At 38.0% G+C, this 20,195-nt stretch overlaps 1 protein-coding gene across 1 annotated transcript in view; it reads right to left on the reverse strand.

Annotated features, from left to right (window-relative positions):
* The window catches only part of ncanb (neurocan b), a 224,072-nt gene extending 204,287 nt beyond the window's left edge, over positions 1-19,785 (reverse strand). Inside the window, 1 exon segment of the mRNA XM_028443465.1 lies at positions 19,505-19,785. The gene's annotated coding sequence lies outside the window, so the exon portion shown is untranslated.
* Between the last annotated feature and the right edge of the window lie 410 nt (positions 19,786-20,195).

The raw sequence follows: 20,195 nt of genomic DNA on the forward strand, positions 1-20,195 counted from the left end.
TGGATAATTATACATCTCATCACGACCACACACACTGCCACAGGCTCAGCTTCCACCTGCTTTACCGCAGGCCTCACTTGCAAATTTACTGTGAAATCATCATGCATCAAACAACTGCCTTTCATCCACAGAGATTCCTCACAGACACAGATGTAAATTGTATTAAGAAAAAACTAAACACTATCAGTGCATAAGATTTCAGAAACATTCATTCATCATCAGGACTATAGATTCCAGGGAACATTTATGTGTTTGGACCATAGACTGTAAAAAGAATGGACAGGACAAGCTCCCCGTGGAGTGAAGCTTCACCAGCTAACTGGCTACAGTATAGGCCATAAACCCCGCCTCCTCAGTGATAACAAATGGAATGTGGGTCAAACTGTAAAGTTAAAATACTCGTCAAACCAAAACTCTGCTGTGATCATTAGTTATCACCCTACATTGTGTTCAAGTGCTCATTTTTCTTTAAATAAGTTTTTTTGAGGTGGAAAACCAGATTTTACATCATATATGACAATGATTGACAGGCACAGATCTTGCGTAGCTCTCTTTGTAAATAGCAGTTACATCCTGAAGGAAAGCGGAGACACCATTTAACTAGATATTTGAGTTGAAATATATTGTGGTTTTGTACTAACCTCTATCTATTTCCACCTGAAAGTCAATAACAATTACATTCTCAATTACTAAAGTTCAATTTCAATTAATCACAGTTACTGAGCCTTTAATAAATAAACCCATGAAACGTAAACCTTCCTCTTGTTAGCTTTCTCTTAGCATCTCTTATGATAACGGCTCAGTTTGACCCATGTCTTAAATCAGCTGTAAATTCCACAAGTTTGTGTTTAATTAGATTGTAATTGACAGCTTTTATAGAATTACAATTACAAAGTCAATTATCTGAACTCAATTACAATCCAATTATAATGAAAACAGCCACATATTTTTTCAACTACAATTACAGTTATAATTACGTCTTAACTGTAATTAATTATCAATTGCACGATTAGAATTAGAATTGACCCCAACCCTGTCACTGCTTAGCAGAAGATCTATGTTACCTCCACTCTAAGGACAGACTTGACCCCTTGATTTCCAACTATTAACGGCAGAATTATAAAGCATCACCGCACCAAGCAACCACAGCCTGCCTTTCATTTTCTCGATGTAGGAAGAATAAAATCACTACTTAGCTCACACGTGTTAAGGATATTCGTTTAAAATTATTTCTCCATTAAAATGTTCCACAAAAGAGCTTTTCAAAAACAAAAAAAGAGTAACTAACACTAACATGATGTCCTCCTGTCTGATGGAGGCTCTGAATACAGCTCATTTTTTATACTTTTTGCTTAATTAAAAGTAAAGCACAATAAGCCATTCAAAGCATTGGAGCCTAAATAGCTAACGTTAGCACTTAGCAGCACTTATGTCAAGAACTTAGCGACTGAGAAGAATAGAACACTTTTTCTGGTCTAAAGTTAGAGTCCTGTTGTACATCCTAAATAACAACCAACAGAACCGAAACTCTGTCTATTCACATATATTAATAACAGCTGTCTGGTCTGTGTATTTCTGTGTATTTTGTCTCTCTGCTCATTCTGAAACAACCCTCCCACCACATTGTCAACAGCCTTAAAGATACACAACTCCCTATATCAACTATGGCGACAACCCTAAGCAACACATTGAAGAGGAAAATATGCAGAATTATAGAAATATCAACATGATTATTCAGGACCAAATGAGAAGTTTGACATATCATTAATCACTGTTGAGAAAGTTGTGTGTATTCAAATGTATCAGATTCATAAGACTCATTTCAAAGTTAACAAATATAAAACCACTCCACGGGGACACCAACAAACCTCCCAAAAACAAAATGCATTTTAAAGGCAATACTCCAAAAGAGAAATTGCAAGGCACTGTGGGAGGAAGATGAAGACAATGCACCAGCACCCACGCAGAGTTCAAGCACTACTTAATTGTGACGGTAATCAGGCAGATGGCCTCCACCAAGCAAAGAGAGGGAGATATCTACCATGCTCTTTGCCCTTACACACAGACAAGACAGGGGGTGCAATACAAAGGAAGGGAATATAACCCACAAACCGAGACCGGAGGAAACACAAACAGAAGAAGCAAAAAACTAATCAGGAACCAGAATATAAAAGGCTCTGCAACAAAACAGAACCTAAACAGAAGAAGGGGCTTAAGCCAGAGGTGGGCAACTTCCATCACAGTGAGGGCCCCAAAAATGTGTTTGTCTGATCGCAGGGCCACATTATCGACATTTATGTCAGCATGTATGTTTGCATTTTGTGCATTTCTGTTGTCCTTTTGTGTATGTATTTTTCCTGTAAAATGTGTTTTTTTTTTGTCATATTTTGTATATTTATGTTGTCATTTTGCTGGTTTTTTTGAGTATTTTTTGTGAAATTCAGTTGTTGTTTTGCTTGTTTGTTAGTACTGTAGGTTTGTGGAGTACTTTTTTGTGTTTTTCTTGTCTTTTAATATACTTTTGTCATTTTCTGTAATTTTGTGTATTTCTGTTGTTTTTTGTGTTTTTTGGAGTAATTGTTTATTTTTGTAGTAGTTTTCTGTGTTTTTGGAGTATTGTCTGTCTTTTTCTTGTCTTTTACTGTATTTTCCTGCAATGTTGAGATTCTATGTATTTTTTAATGTATTCCTTCTTTTGTTTTGTCTATTTTTCTGTCATTACTTTGGGGGCCCCAGAAAAGGGCTGCCAGTTAGCCTTGTCTGGCTTAAACCCACGATTTCCAGATTAACATAACATAGATGTTAACTTGGTGTGGCCAAGAACAGCTGAGAATAGAATTGACCAAGACAACCCAGTCCCAGATCATGACAGTTCTACTTTTCTGTCTCTGTGTGTTAGACAAGTGTCTCGTCAGTCAGTTGGAAAGAGCTCCCCCGCATCTGAGAATACGAAGCTGGTAAGAAAATGTAGATGTTTTTTTTTTCCCCACTGAAACAACAAGTTTTTCAGTTATTATGTTTTGTTACTATTATTTCAGTCATTCTGTTTTCTATGAGTAAAACAAATGTGGTTTTAGGGCATTTCGTTCTTCGGTGCTTTGTTGTTTCTGAAGACAGATGTGAGATATTTGTTCAAAGTGTCATGTCATTAATATTATGCGACTGACACGAAGGCTCCGTGCGCTTATGAAAAACATGGCGAAAAGGGAATAACGTTTCACATGTTGGCACAATGTGGTTCCGACACGCTCATTATTCATTGTAGCATGTAATTAATGTCAACAAAGATGAAAGTGCAGCCTCTCTCATCTGATGAGTCACTGAAGGGGCTGAACGCTAACTGAGGCTACAATGCTACCAAGTGTGATTTGACAACACAAGAAAGAATATATTCAGTTTCATGGTTGCTATGTGCATGCTACTGCTGTGAAGCGAATGTAACTTATCCAACACTGACCCAAAAAGCACGTTTTGAATAGGGTAAGGGAGAAAACAGGCAGAGGAAAAGGTCTGTTCTGGAAATGATGAGATAAAGAAGTGACACTATTGTGGCCACACCAGCCTGTCATTGCCCGATCCCGGTAGATCTCGGAAGCTAAGCAGGGTCTGGTTAGTAGTTGAATGGGAGACCACTGAGAATTCCAGGTGCCACAGTGGGGCGGCAGTCGCTCCAGTGGTATCTGTCATTGTGTCCTTGGGCAAGGCACTTCACCGACATTGCCTACTATGGACATAGTGTGTGAGTGAGTGTTGGTGGTGGTCGGAGGGTCCAACGGCGCACTATGGCAGCCTCGCTTCTGTCAGTCTGCCCCAGGGCAGCTGTGGCTACAATAGTTGTTTACCACCACTAAGTGTGGAGTGAAAGAATAATGCCTTGTGTCTTTGTGTCTTTGAGTGTCTATGATAAAGCGCTATATAAAATTGATGCATTATTATTATTAATAATATAAAGCATCTGTTTATTCTGAAGAAGTGCTTGTGAAGGAACAATTTAAATATATATATAGCATCAGTAAAAGTGGAACGAAAATATAACTGGAACACCAATGCTTGTTTTGTATTGATTTTCCTACAATGCTTTGTTTAAAATAAATCTATCTTTCACAATTTAAGTGTGCTTTTCTTAATGAAGCATATCCCAGTTTATTTAATATGGAAGATAAGAAACATTCTGGACAGGATGCCAGTTCATCACTTGGTTTACTTTAGTCCAGTTAAACTACGTGTCAAACTCAAGGCCCGGGGGCCAAATCCGACCCTTTAGGACATCCAATTTGGCCCGCAGGAGAGTAAAAATGACAGAAAACATGAATTATTGTGTAAATTACCAAATAATCCAGTTGTAGATATCTCAAATTCATCAACTCCACAATATTTTAGGGACTTGCATTTTTACAAAATGTTTCCACAAAATCTTGTAATTTATCAAACAATTCTACAAAATTCCTCTAAATTACACAAAAATTGCTAACAAAATTAATATTTTTTTGAAGTAAATTGAACTGATTAAAAACAAGGGCACAATAATGTTAAAGTTGTTCTTTTTTCCCAACTTAAAATCTATATTTGGCACCTGAACTAAAATGAGTTTGGCAGCCGTCATTAGCTCGGCCATGTGTATGTGGAAGGCAACACAAATTTTTCTCCAAGGTATTTTTATTGAGTGTTTAAAATAAAATCTGGGGTCTGTATTCCTTATGTATTCCTATATTTATACTGTGGGATTTTTCCAGAAATGATAATAAAGGTTGTCATATGGTGTAAACCCTCTCAGCGAGTTTTCTCAAGTGTCATATAGAGTATTTTGTCAAGTCTTATATCCATTGCTGATATGCAGGAGGAATTTTCATTTAAGTAAAATTAGCCACCTGTGTGGAGAAGGCAATTATATTTTTCAACCCGGGTTTTGAAAATACCTAAGAATGTTTGAAATATTGTCTCCCAAAAACGGTTTGGCTTGGGGCTAAACCAGAACATGTGCAGTAGCTGGTAACTGGTTACTCTGGCCACAACTTAAGTCAATAGTCAGCAAAAGTTTGGCTAGCTTTGCTTTAGATCACTGGAGGCAATGCAAAACCCTGAATGGATGATGTTGTGTTTTGTACAGGAAGAATGTAGGGTGAGAAGTTGCTCTACACCAGTGAATACCAAACTTGAATATAGATCATAATGATGGAATGAATGAGTGATAACACACATTTTAAAGAATCGGATTTTGTAAATAAGTGGAATAAAACAGTATTTAGTGGCTCCTAAATAGTTTTATTTCTATAGTTTTTATCATTTCGTGTCATCTCCCCCGAGTGCCGGACCAAGACTGACCCTTGTATTTTCAGTTCATGTTCTAATCAAGATCATTTACATCATCATTATTACGATTACAATTTTTAATTAACTAACATTTAATTATAAATGTTCTAATTTCTTGCTCTTATTTTTTATTGGAAAAGCACTTTCTTTGGAATTTTGATTTTAAGAAAAATGTGAGTGGCAGAGTGTATTACTTTAAATTGTTATTTTCATATGAATGAAGAATTAAAAGATGCAGTTTTTTTCAGTAAGCTCCCACTGCCTTTTTATTTTGTTTCTCTGACTCTGAATGCATTATTTTACTTTGAGCTGAGGAGCAATAAACACATTGCAATGTTAAGGAATTCACATTTTTTGTTTTTTTTCTTTCATTTTAGATATGTAAATCAACATGTATAAATTACTTTTAGTCGATAATCGATAATCGAATCGAGTCGAATCAAACTGGCAAAAAGAATCGCTAGATTAAATCATTTAAAAAATAATCGTTTATCCCAGGCCTAGAAGAATGTATCTGATCTAATGCTGGCTTCCAGATTTTATTTTCTAGGTGTTAATTTAGATCTTCTTTCCATTGATTCTTTAATAACATTAAGGGTTTCATGTTGGAGAAGTTAAGTAACGAATAGATTTGGCCAATAGAGTCTCTGTTCCAAGGGCTAGGCTTTAAAATCGAGTCCAAAAGGGAAATTAAATGCCGTAACGCAACTTTTTGAAGTCAGAAATGATGGAAACTTAACATTGGAGGTTCACTTTGATGTTCCTTTTGATCCAAAGACCAATAAAATATAATGACCCATGCATTGTTTGCTAGTGTTTGAAAGAATGGATTAGGTTCATCTTTATCAAAAATTCAGTAAAGGCTTAACACAAGTCTGAAAAGTTGCTCTTAGGCTGTGTCCATTATTTATTTACTTCTCCACACCACCTGCAAAATTATTAATAAATAGAGCAAAACAAAAATAAACTATATTAAAAAGGGTGAGTGTAGTTTTTTAAAGATGTTTTAAGGGTTGATGGGTCACAATTTAAACAAACTAGCTTGAGGTTGACATTTAAACATATGAGCTATTTTTAACATTGTGTTTCTTGTCCAGTCATTTGACAAACTGTGAACTATCTTTATTTTACTTTACTCATTTGTGTTTTATAATGATGAAGTCTTTTACTGTAATGCCCTCCTTTTTTCTAATGCTTTTATTATCTAACACAGTGCTTTCTTCTTTGTATTGTTATGTCTTTGGGACTTAAAGTGCTTTGACTGACACTGACCCCTAAACTTTTGCCTATTTGGTGAGTTGTTTTACTGGCAGATGCTTTTTTTTTGTGTACAGCACTTTGTGTGGCAATGCTTTAAAATAAATGTTATATTAATTCTGTGCAACTGATGGTAATAGAGTAATACATACATTTCTCCATCAGAGATTCAAAGCAAACTAAAACGAACCATTTGTAATTGATTTTCAACTTTGACTTGGAACTAAAATAATTAAAAAAAAAAAAAAACATTTGACAAATTCACAGGGTATGGTCCTCTATTCACTCTCTCATGACATAAACAGTGATTTAAAAAGTATCTACCATTTAGTGATTTATTCTACTTTTCTTTTCTTTCTTTGACCTTGTTGCCGGCCTGTTCAAACTTTCATGAGCTCTGATTGCTTTTTGAGACATTTGAGTGTAGGTCTACTTCTTGTTGAGGAATGAGCTATTGATTCGGCAGCTAATAAAGTAATCAGGCCATAGTGAGCTAAAAACCAGCCTTCTAAAATGTGTTGTTAGCTCAAAAATTGTTCCTTTGCAATTAGGGTTTTGGTGTATTACTGAAAAAATCTACATGGATCCTTAGTTATTTGATTTAATACATGTAAGATGATAAGTGATTTGATTGCTGCCATTTGTTTGTGTTAGGCTGTAGTAGGTGCACTCCTGCTGGAGATCCAGATCAGGAATACACTCCAATCAAGATGAACAATTAGTGCATGATCAGTCTTTTGAAATTTGCCAAAGTTCTGCTGTATACCATTACACAGAAGAACAACAACACAAGGTGATTTAGTCATTCTGGGTGTAGTGTAAAATGATGACAAATCTTGCAGAAGCTATGCAGGGGTAAACATTATATACTTTAAACCTAATCAAGTAATTCCTGATACTTCTCCTTTAAAAAGTGCACATTTTCTGTATGTACTTTAAAGACTGTTACAAGATGGTGGGTGGTCAAAACCAAAAGGGTTTTCTTAATAAACCACCAAGGACCTTTTAACATCAAAGTGTAGGGCAGTGGAGAGTACTTCTTTATCCATTCCCTCTGAGAACACCTGAAGCACACACAGCTTGACTGCTAATGGCTCAGTGGTAAATCTCATCCTGCGCTATGGAGTTTGCAATGTTCATCCCACACTACCATGGCCAGAACTAACACAAAACACACACAAGGAAAAGGTGCAGTATCACACAAAAGAAAGGCAAGTGCTAAAATGCCTCAGTCCACAGCTTTAGACAGCTTTGACCACTTTGGAAAAGCTCGGAAAGGACGCTAATGGGCGCTCCAACATGCCCCGAATATGGTTTGCGATAAGGGGGATAGGAGGAGATAACCTCAGCTTGAAAATGTCTCTCTTTGATTCCCTCTGTCAAGAAAATTAAGGTTGTGTCAAAAAAAAAGACCCAATTAAAGCTCCCCTTCATTGAGGTAGCATGAAACCTACACGTGTGTTTTCCCTTTTAAAATGAGGGGTTTATCTTGGATTCATCAAGTGAATGTTTGCTCAAGTCTCACAAGTAGACATGTAAATATATACAATCTCTTGTAGAAAACCCCAAACGACTCATACTCTTCGAAACAGCTGGAGCAAATCTCAACAAATTCCACAAGCATTAAAACGATTTTTTAATGACGCAGGTACGGACATAATTGATCACAGTTCTCTATGCTGTGCTCACAAAGTGGCTTGGAGTTGTCAGACAGCTCATGCAACAATGAGAGATCCATAGCAGACAGCAGCCTCCAATCAATCTCTGGACACTTGGGAATAATGCCGCTTAGCTCTCAAACCAACCTCTGGGTTACACATACACAAACCAATGCACACTCACGGGAGTGATCCTCATGAGAGCTCTAGGAGCGGTGACCATATTCATCAAGGACATCCAGGAGCAAGCCAGACACCTCCAGCACATTTGTTCCAAAGCTATTTAGGAGTGTGGACAGAAAGCGGCTTTAATTACAGCTGAGGGGTATAAACACAGAAAAAACAGAACAGCTAGAGGACACAAGGGGAGGAGCAGAGTCTGGCACACACACAGGCACCAACAATTACAACATTAATATCACTCTTGCTTGACTAATGATTGAGTGACTCTGGTGGCGTCTCCTCATTTACACAATTATCATATTTTTCTCTCTATTTGTTGTTTTTCAGTGTGAGACTTAATTAGGAAACATAACTGGTTTGAACTCCTGCAGTTTATTTTGAATTTAACTGCAATGAAACCAGAGGGGAACTTTATCTGCAGAGCCTCGGTCAACAGCCTTGCACTGGTTTTGTTTAAAAGCCCAAAACATAAATTAAGTCACTAAAAATAAATGACCTTTGCGTTGAGTGGGAAAATTGGCCTGCTTTGCAAAATTTGGACAGCAAACAAACACACCTTTGTGTTTATTTCGTGTGAGAAAAAAGCAGCAAAACCTACTCAAATTATAATTGCACTTAAAAATGCTCATTTTAATTAACTCTGCCAAACCCAAAGACAAAATCTAAGCCCAAGAAAATTTAATGATTAACCCTTAAAGGATACGTGCAAACTCTATCAAATGATCATATATAATAGTAGAGGTTTTGTTGTGTTAAGGCGGGCATACATTGTGTAATTTCTCAATTGTTGTACTCAGCTCCAGCTCAGATTTCTGCGACTCAATTGTAGACCAACAGTCTGACGCAACCTAACTACTCTCACTGTACGTTCATACACAACACATCGAGGTCTTGTTTCAGGAAATGCAAAGCAAAAATTAGAAGAAAAAGAAAAATGAAAAAAGAAAAAGAAGAAGAAAAAGAAGAAGAAGAAGAAGAAGAACCCGGAAGTGAATAGACACTTGCGATGTGAAGCAAAAAGCTTCAAAAAAGAAAAGGCAGCAATATGTGTGGACCAGGAACTGGCTGGGCAGAGGTGGACAGTATGGTCCGTCAATGCAACAGGGGTCCTATGGCGTTAGCGTATGCGCAGTGTGAGAGTTTGAGGTAAGCCGGTCCATGGCACTGCTTGAACATTTCGATACAGTCACGAGGAGCAACCAGGATTTCAAACAGGTTAGATGTTCTTGCAACCATACGATTGCTGAATGGGAGCTTGTCGTTAGGTGTTATTGGCTTCTTGTGACCCCGTGTATACTACACAATGCACGACATACGATGTAGTTGAGACTCGGCCCAATCTCAAAAATAGAAGTGAAAAATCGGCTCAAATTGGGCCAAAAATCGCACAGTGAATGCCCACCTTTATTCTCTTTAAAAGTCTTTTTGGAGCAGCCAGATGTTCATTAAACCTGTCATTACGTCAGGCATCCTTGCCCACATGTTGTGCATCAGAGTCGTAAGAGGTGTTGTGACGCAATGCGTGACCCGACTACATGGTCATTCCAGTTGCCTCTGTGGATTCAACATCAACTGCCAGCTTCAGTGGCTGATGGAGGCTGATACAAGGTGTCAAAGTTTATGTGTTACGGCAGATTTCAGCAGTCAGAGTAACCGAAACATCCATTTTGTCGGGTCACAGAATTTGGCCAGAGTCAGCTACTGAAGCTGGCGGCTGATGGTGGCTTCACATGGGCAACCACAATCACCATCATGGGTTGTGTCACAACCCCTCCTATGACTCTGAGGCGCAACATGTCAGTAAGCATGTCTGACGAAATGACAACCAGGAGTTAAATAAAACCTAAGGAAATAACCCAACAAAACCTCCAGTATTATATATGAACTTCTGATAGAACTTGCAGTTGAAATTCACTGCGGGTGAATTTCAACTGCAAGCTCTATCAAAAGACAAACCTAAAGTTTACATTAGGCCTAAAACTTCGAAAAAGACTTCAAAACTGATTATTCCTTTTCTTCACACACACGCACACGTGCAATCATCTGCACAGCTCTTGAAACATTGAGCCCGATTCCTACAAAGCTTTGAAGTCAACAGGCTTCATATGATCATGAAAAAGTCACTTTGGTGAAATGCTGGATGCCTCATTACCAGCTGCAGGGAGATATCACCTCCACTGGCATGGCATCAGACCTGCTGAGATCATTTTAAAACCCATTTTAAATTCAAAGTGTTGATCTCTCCTGTTTTCATTGAGCACCCTGAGGATCCACGGCAGGTGATGACAGGTATTTCTCCAAAATCAAAGGCTGTTAAGATCTAATAAACTCCCCATGTAAGCTGGAAGAGTAAATGGCAAGTACATTGTTTTGAAAGAAGTCCTACAGTGAATGTCAAAGGAGTCAGAAAGACTGCTTTGCTTAAAGGTGGTTCTCACTCTGGCCTTCTCATCCTTTTTCTAATCTTCCTGCTCATTTTGTTCAGTTCAGCTCAACTGATCCTCTCAGTGACCTATATTCACACACAGAACATCTCATACACAAACCTTACATCCTCACAGAGCTGACCCCTGGAAGGCACAGATCTCCTCATATCTGTGGCTGAACTAACAGACAACAAATCCCAGAGCTACCTGAAGGTTCAAGTCAAACACTACTGACTAAATACACCCACTGACAGAGCAGCATGTTTACTCTTTCTGACCGTTGGCTGGTTTTTAAAGTAACGGATTGGAAGTACTTATGTTACTGTAATTGAGTTTATTTTATTGGTACTTGTACTTTTTTGAGTATATTTATAAATCAGTAATTTTACTTGCACTTAAGTACATTTAAAAAAAAAAAAAAAAGTAGAGTAATTTGTTCCATTTCGTTACCCAACTGTTACTGAGTAAATTATTGTTTTTTGTGATTATTTTTTTATTTCTGTTTCATAGTCTCACATTGAATATAACCCATATGTTCTTAGTTGTGCCATTTCTGTTCAATTCCCAGCCACTTTCTATGGTTCAGGTTGAGGTTTCTAATGTTGTTACACAGATGGCAAATTTAGCATGGCACTGTTTTAGAGTTCATAAATGTAGCTATACTTAGAACGTTTTTTTTTTTTTATTTTGCATTGAATTCATTAGTGTTATTTTTTTTAAATAATTGTACATTTTGACCAACAGATGGCTTAGTGAAAAATAAATTAAGTTCCAATTGTGCAAGATTTGGTCTCTTCATTTTTAAGTTTTTTCACGAGATGTTTACTGTATGCAAGGGAACCGTGGCAAGATCTATTATCAAAAATCCAATCCTATTTATTTATAAGGCACTATTAAAAACAACTCAGTAGACCAAAGTTCTGTACAACAGGGCAATAAAAATACAATTATAAATACAAGAGTACAGTGGCATCACAGAGTACAATTGGAACAGTAAAAGTCACCTTCAACAACACTGGTTAAACGCCAAAGAGAACATGCGTGTTTTAAGGTGTGAGTTAAAAACAGAAAGGGAGTCAGCCTGTCGAATGTACAGAGGCAGCTCATTCCACAGTTTGGGACCAACTACAGAAAATGCTCGGTCTCCTCTAAGGTTGCGATGCATCTGAGGGACCACAAGCAACGCTTGATCGGCTGACCTGAGTGAACGTGCTGGGGAGTAAGACACGAGCAGGTCAGACAGATAACGTGGGGCAAAGCCATTGAGGCATTTAAAGACAAACAGCAGAATTTTAAAATCAATTCTGTACTGGAAAATAAATGTGGGGGGTGAAAGTAACTGGTAACTTTTACTTTAAGTACTATTTAAATGAGCTACTTTTCACTTGTACTTGTGTATTTTATGTATGACTACCTTGTACTTGAGTACAATTTCAATCAAGTAACATTACTTTGACTTGAGTAGGATATATCAATACTCTTCACACCTCTGGTTTTTAACAAACTTTAAAGGTAGGGTAGGCAATCTTCAAAAGCTAGCATGATTTTGAATATAGCCTCCCCGACGGCTCCGCCTCTACCCCCCTCGCCCCTCCCCTCTGTGCTCAGTCTCACTCACATGCATGCCCACAGCTGCTCCAATAGCAGACCTCAGCTCATCGCTTGTATTGTGTAGAAACTTTGTTGTCTCATGTCTCATTCAGCAGTAGGTAAACAATAAACTTTACCACTATATATGTTAAAAAACATGACTAAAGGTGAAGTGCTTTAAGTTTGAGCTCGTGCACGCGAGTGATCGAGAACGAGCAGGGAGACGTGATTGGTTAAAAAAAAAAAAAGGTTCGTTTTTTTTCCACTGGTCGAAGTTATTACAGGTTTACAGCTGCTACAGATGATGGATTTTCTTCGTTCCTTTTTCAGAGCACATAAGATCTTAATTTCTGTCAGGACATGAAGACAATTTCAACCAAAAAATTAAAAAGTGTATCTGGAGAAAATCCCCTACCCTATCTTTAATGAGCATATACATATTTTTGCCAGCGTAAGTGGCAGAAGGGGATCAAAGGGATCATGTGACCCCTACTGATAAATAATCAATGATTAGTATTTGAGGAAGAGTTGATTTCTTGCTTAAGAAATCTAAAATCTGGGTCTGATGGCTCTAAGAAACCTCAGAGCTAGATTCCTGTTCTCTGATTAGCAAAGAAAGCTTTTAGGAATCACACTGGAGGCTTGTTTTTATAAATAGCCTCAGAGAGGGGATTCAAGGAGGGAGAGAGAGATGGACAAAATGCTAAGAGCTCTACAACATTTCTCATGCTTTTTACAAGCAGAGTGAGATATCTTCTTTTCAGGAAATAAGCCTCAAATATCTGAAAATAAGAACTAGAACTAAACATAAGTGTTGTCTTTTTTGTGTAGAAGTCTCAAGATCAAAGCAGCCCGTCAGTATCGGTCACAGCCTGTGTTACAATAATGTGGGACATTATTGTCTTTTATTGAGGCCTATTAGTATCATGGCTATGCCATCGTATTTATTTTAACCTGTGTGTGGTGGATGAGGTTTGTAAGGGGTGGGTTTCTTTTAACCCTGTAAAAGCACTTTGAGCTGCATTTTATGTACGAAAACTTCTTTTTATAAAAGAAGATTGATTGATTGAATTATGTCTGAAAATGTGCAATTGGTTGGCTGGTTTTTAGGGCATATATACACGCATATATAATCTTTTTTAAAACATAAATCTATATATTTTGCGGTGCAACATGCTTTTCACAGCTTGCCTGTCAAAAGAAAAGTTTCTTTCAAAATAAAACGACAAGTCACACATGACAGACATTAAGTTTCTTTTTGGCCAGCTTTCCGCGACTCACCCAGTAGAGATCCGCGACCCACTTTTGGGTCCTGACCCGACAGTTGAGAACCACTGCTCTCGACAACATTGCTAACCAAATGTTGATCAGGACAGATGAGAAAGTGTGTCATTGTCACATTTCTTGCATACAACATGTTTTAAAAGCCTTTACTTTTCTCAGCATTTAACAAAAACCACAGTCAAACCGATACATGTGTAACTTTATCTCACTTTGGACGGACAGGCTTTAGTGTCCTCTGAACTGTTTGACCTGGTATCCTTCCACCACTAATACGGAGGGATTCCTCCACACTCCCTGTTCACCATGACATGGCACAACATATTAATGTTTTAATGTTGTGTAGTTTAATGTTTTGGCTTGTTTTTTTTCAAGCCCAAAAAAAAATAAATAAATAAATAAATCACCAGACTTTAATTTTAGCTATGCGTATGTTACACTGATTGTGCAGATTGCTGAGTTATTGTATACATTCGGCTTTCATGACAAATCCAGTCGATCTGTTTATATGGAAATCGGCCGACCACGATTGTTTTCTTGATCGATCAGAGCATCCTTTGTTCTTTTCTTGTTTGTTACTGAGAGCAGAAAGACAATGAGAAACAGGCATGTCTTCACACAAACAGGACAAAGCTGCACATAAAAACAAATAATAAACAGCGACATAGTATCAACTTCCCTTCCAGCTGCTTGTAGAAGAGAACAGATAGAAACACACACTGACTCACCAATGGACTTTAACACGAGCTACATACCAAACAGAAGGACAAAGAAACGTCCATTTACTCATTAACAGCTCAGCCTCCAATCACTGGAAAATACTTCTCAGTGCTCCTGTCATTAATTCAGCAGACAAAAAACTGTTACCGTATGTAATTATTTATTTATAGTATTTAATAGGGAAAATGCTTCCTTTGAATAATACATTTGGTGGAAGATTCATGTAGAGCTGGGCTTTGCCGTGGAAAGAGGGGGTTGACTGTTGAATATTCACGAGCAGCGTCTAGGGGTGGATGGGGTGGGGGAGTGGGGAGGGGGGGGCTGTGGTAAACTACCTTCTTTTTCGGCCTCTGTGTCTCCTGGGCTTTGTCTGCTCTGCCAATGACCATAAGGCCCAGCTGCACTGCTCATTTGTTTGGCTTTATTTGCAATGGCTAGTTCAACAAGGCGGATGCCAGACCATTATATTATTAGGCAAAGCAAAACTAGCAGCGTCCCATTTAGGCTCCGGTCCATCTGCTAGATGGCAAAGGGGTGGAAAAGAGAAAGGTCGCAGAGCTGTCAATCACAAAAATCGACATCCTCCGGTGAGCAAAAGGTGGCATTCATTAAGTTTGATGAGATGACCCCCCCCCCCAATGAATGCATGGAGGTGCCAGGTGGAACTGAGCCTAGAATGTGATCCACTAATGTACACTGCACAGCTATCGCTACACACAATAGGGTTGGACCATATGAACCAAAACTCATATTTTGATATTTTTTCTCAAAATGGCGATGTACGATATAGATTTCTATATTTTTTACTCAATAAAGTCTGACCAAAAAGACAATTCAGGGTTATATTTGCTGATGCAACACAGGCACATATATTAACAAACAACTGCACAATATGAGCCACTTTAGTGTTTTCCTCCTCTAAGGCAGAGGTTCTCAAACATTTTAGCCGCCATACCCAAAATAAAGGTGACAGAGATCGGGGAACCCCACAGTACCTAAAGGTAGTTGAACACAGACATGAACATTGTAGAACAGTCATGTGGAGACAGGGCCATCTATAAGGGGGGATAAAGGGGAGAGATTTTTGAGGCCAATCCATAAAGTCGGCAAAATGATGGTCCATTGTTCTTTGAATCTGTGATAACCACATATATTTATTTAGTTATCTGAATGGGCATGACAATTTGTGAATGTGGTTAAATAGGCAAATATGAGCATGAAATATGGTGAAAAAGAGGTTAAACTTAAAAGTAACAATAAATGGTCAACATATGTGTCATTGGGTGGGAAAAGTGGTGGAAAGGGTTTATAAGTGTCAAAAATGTATTGAAAGTGGGGAAAAAAAAATGTGCAGAAAAGGCATTGACGTTTGATAAAATATCAGAAATGGGAGCAATTTAGCAAAAATGCAATAAAAGGAGTAAAAATATAGCAAGAAAAAGTGATGAAAATTAAAATAAAATTTGGCAAGTTTGGTGTACTTTCAGAAAAAGGGTAAAAAAATAAGCAAAAATTAACTCACATTGTTAAAAAAAAATATTCTTAGTTTCCTGAAGGCATCTGGCGACCCTCTTCCAGTGTTTTGCAACCGTCCTGACCCCAAAGTTGAAAACCACAGATCTATGGGACAGCTCGTGTGAGTTAGTTCTGTAGTATGGCTTGTTTAGGATGCACTCCGCAATCCATCTAACTGTGATTTTCTGAGAAGTAGCGAAAGCAGCGACTCTTAAAACAAGTCTTTTAAAACAAAATAGGCTATAAAATAAAAGAATATCATTAAATTGTAAATAGTAATTTTCACACAATAGAAATCTCGATGTAGCTTCAATCTCGATACATTGGACAGGCCTAATACACACACACAAACACAGTAACTTGAGCAAACAATAGAAAAGGAACATGCCTATGAAGATGATTCCAATGAGCAAAGCATACTATACTCTGTGTGTGTAAGCCGCTGTGAGTGTTTTCTTTACGTAATTGAATCAGGATTATGTGAGTCTTTGAAATAGTCCCTCTCTGCAGGAATCCTTGAACATTCCTCCCACCCGTTCCACCAACATTGCTCGAGGCCATAGCCGTTTAGCAGAATGCAACCAGCCAACAGCTCGTAAAATTCCAACAAAAGCAAACAGAGAAAATATAATTATTTGTAAAATATCATTTGCACAGTAGTGCTGGGATTTATTAGTCACACTAACATCACCACTGATTCACTCTTCCAACTGCAGAATTGCTGGAGGACTTTGTCAGTCAGACCCCCAAAGCTAGAGATTTTCTATACTGATGCTGTGTATTTGCCAGCACGCTTCTAAAGTGTTTCATCTGATGCCAAAACTGGTTTTGTTTAACTATAATAAACCGAACAGTGCTCTTGTAGAAATATTTCTTTGAAATAACTTATTTCTCATTAATTTACTTGGATACTACTCAAGTGCAAAATTGAATTCTCGCCCCTTTCACGTCTTCCGCTACAAGTGTCTGCACTGAGCTGCGTGCAGTCAGCCAACACAGACGAATTATTGAAATATGTGACAATGTAACCTTGTGCAAAGAGCAGATAATGCAGTAAATTCCCCCCTGCTTGGAGCCTCACTCGCTCACTTTCTTTTGCTGCTCCTTGGTTTCCGCCATTGCTCCGGATGACAACATATCTGAGCTACTTTTGGCCTAGGCCACACTTGGATTTGTTCCGCTGAGAAATGCTGAACCTCCCTCTGAGAGAATATTGTTCATTCTTTGTTATGCCTCATCACACGGAAAATGTGAAATGAGAGCAGCGAACTGACAATGCCATAAAGCAGAACACTTCCTCTGTGAACAGTGGCTTTAACAGCGTAGCCTGCGATCCAATGCAAGAGTAATGAGTGAGAGTCCAAACAGAGCAAGAGGACAGAAGAGAGACAATCTGCATAATGCATGAAGATGAGGAGGCAGAAAGAAAGGAAATCCTGATGAAGGACTTTAGGAGTTATAGATCACAATATGAAATCCGGTGATGGTAATGCTAAATACAAAGATCTCACAACATTTTTCCCAACTGCAACTCGAGCTAGTCCAAAATTGAGAGCAAGACTTGCTCTAAAGCCAGAGACAGCATCAGGCTGCTATTGGATGACAAGAGATGGATCTGAATCAAATATCATGACCTGCAAGCTCAGTTCTGCCAAGGACAACTTATAAGTCCGTCCGAATACACATAACAAAGTGAACACAATAGATAAAAAAAGGGACAAGAAATTCAAAAGAAGGTAGAAGACAAGTACGGTAGTGTCATTTTGTAAACTGCTTGGTTGAATCTCAGCTTAATTTCCCATGGGGTCATGAGTAACTCTGCTCCTTTCTCAATCTGCCACACTGGCATAGAGTGTGAAACTAGAAAACAGAAAATAATTACCAAAACCAGAATTACTTTCTATTTTGTTTTATTGAGACACTTTTATATTGATAGAAAAGAAAAAAAATCATGTTTTACTTGATGGTGAACACTTCTGATTTATTCATTTATAGGATAAACCCTTGAGATGAACCATCTTGTTTGTTTTCAAGGGGGTGATTATCTCTACTTTGGTCAGCATGCACAATGTGTGAATCAAGTCCCTAAATCAGAGATGGGCAACTTCTATCACAACCGAGCCAAGAAAATGTGATTGTCTGATCCGAGGGCTACATTATCAACATTAATGTCAGCATTTAGAAGAATGACATTTAGTTTGTTTTTTTTATTCATTTTGCCTATTTTCTTGTGTTTTTTTAAAGTCATTGTGTGTTTTTGCTATATTTTTTGTGTTATTGTTGTCAATTTGTGTAATTTTGTGTCTCTGAAGTCCTTTTGTATATGTTTTTGTCGTCATTTTGTGTGTTTAAGTTGTTTAGTGTGTCTTTGTTTTCATTTTGTGTGTTTTATTCATCTTTTTTTTGTATTATTTTTAATCTTTTTGTGTTTTTGGCGTTACTTTGCGTACATTCTTGACATGTTGTCCATTTTGATGTCATTTTGTGTGTTATGTTCAGTTTCATATAACTTACAATTTCATGAATTACAATTTTGTTGTCTACAAGATTAGACCGAGGACCGCATTTGGTCCGCGGGCCGCCAGTTGCCTATGTATGCCCTAAATATACAGCCCCTTTGAAGATTACTAAATCTATTTGATCCAAAAGTCATTTATGTCCCTTTCTGCTAAACTTATAAAGTGTAATTATATACAACTTTTTCACTTCCGATACGATGCCGATATTGCAGCCTTGAGTATTGACCAATACCAATATCAATTCGATGCGAATGTTAGAACAGGCTTGATCAAGTGATGTTTCTCAAAGAGAGAACAATAGTCAGCAGCAGTGGGTACTGTTATTATTAACCAATTGGTTACATACATTTTAACCTTCAACATAATATCTACAGGGTTTAGGGTATTCTACAATTGAATGAAATATCATATATATCGGAGATTTTAGATGCAGTCTGATAAAATCCGAAATTCGTTTTCTGGCTGATATCGGGCCGATATCCGATATCAATATCGGATCGAGACACCCCTAATCTTATAGAATCCAGCAATGGGTAATACCTCTTTGTTTAGGTTTATGTCTGAAAAAGCAATGGAAACAGGTTTAAAAGGCAAAGCAAATGAAGAAAAAAAAATGGAGCTTTGCTGATTTTAACATCTGCTAAAAAATGGATTTTTGGCGAATTATAAACAGCTAATACCTCCAATCCCCTTCATTCAGTCCTGAAAAAATGAATGAAAAATAAAATCCCTTACAGATAAAATATAATAAATAAATTTAAAAAAGCAAAAGTAAAAGGCAAGAAAAGAACAAGAGTTAAATGGACAGATTATAGCCTGATATGTGCAGTTTGCAGAATGGATAGTGTATAATGGATACTCTAGTGTATCATCACCTGTACTTATAGACTCAACCATGGATTTTGGTTCTACTACAACATGAGGGGAGCGCCTCATTCTACTTAAATATTCCAAAAAACTACAATATTTGGTCAATATCTAATACATGTGCGTGCGGAAATCAAACAGGCATGAACTGACTGATCATTTAAGAACTCGTCCTCACCTTATGGATAAAGTCGTGTCCGCAGGAACGTAGCAGCAGCTTCACTGGAGCGGAGAAGGTGCGCAGCGCCGCGGACGAAAGCATCCAAGGACGCGTAAAGAAGCCCTGGAGGAGCGGCTGAAACACGCACAGCCTGGAAGAACCGGGCACAGAGACAGGGAGGAAGCCTGTGGAACTCCTGGGTACGCGGTGTTGTGTGAACTCCCTCGATGTGTGGAGCCGACAGGCAGCAGCGGTAGCGGTGGGTGGAGGTGGAGGTGGAGGAGCACCAGGCGGAGAGATGATGCTCACCTCTTCAGCAGCTCAGCGCTACTGAACAAAAGAGGCTCCGCTCCGCAGCCTGAAGAGGGACAGTGGTGGTGGTGGTGTGTGTGTGTGTGTGTGTGTGTCAACCTGCCATGTGGAGGGAAGTTATAGGCTCCACTACTTATTTAAAGCTTTCTGACATGAATAGAATGTCATTCTCAACCTTTGGCTGCAGCCTCTTTAGCCTTTTTTTTTTTTTTTATCAAAGCACGTGTTACCAATTATGATCAGTCTATGCTAATTAACCAATCAGGATGTTCCATTTTACTCTATTCTCTCATCTACAGCAGTACTTTGCATTTCTATGTATAAATGATAGAAAAGTGTGTAGTGTATATATAAGGCACCAACAATATTTAAGCAATACACTCACAGAAATATTTAA

Source organism: Gouania willdenowi, chromosome 4 (genome assembly GCF_900634775.1).
Source record: "Gouania willdenowi chromosome 4, fGouWil2.1, whole genome shotgun sequence".
Classification (NCBI taxonomy): domain Eukaryota; kingdom Metazoa; phylum Chordata; class Actinopteri; order Blenniiformes; family Gobiesocidae; genus Gouania; species Gouania willdenowi.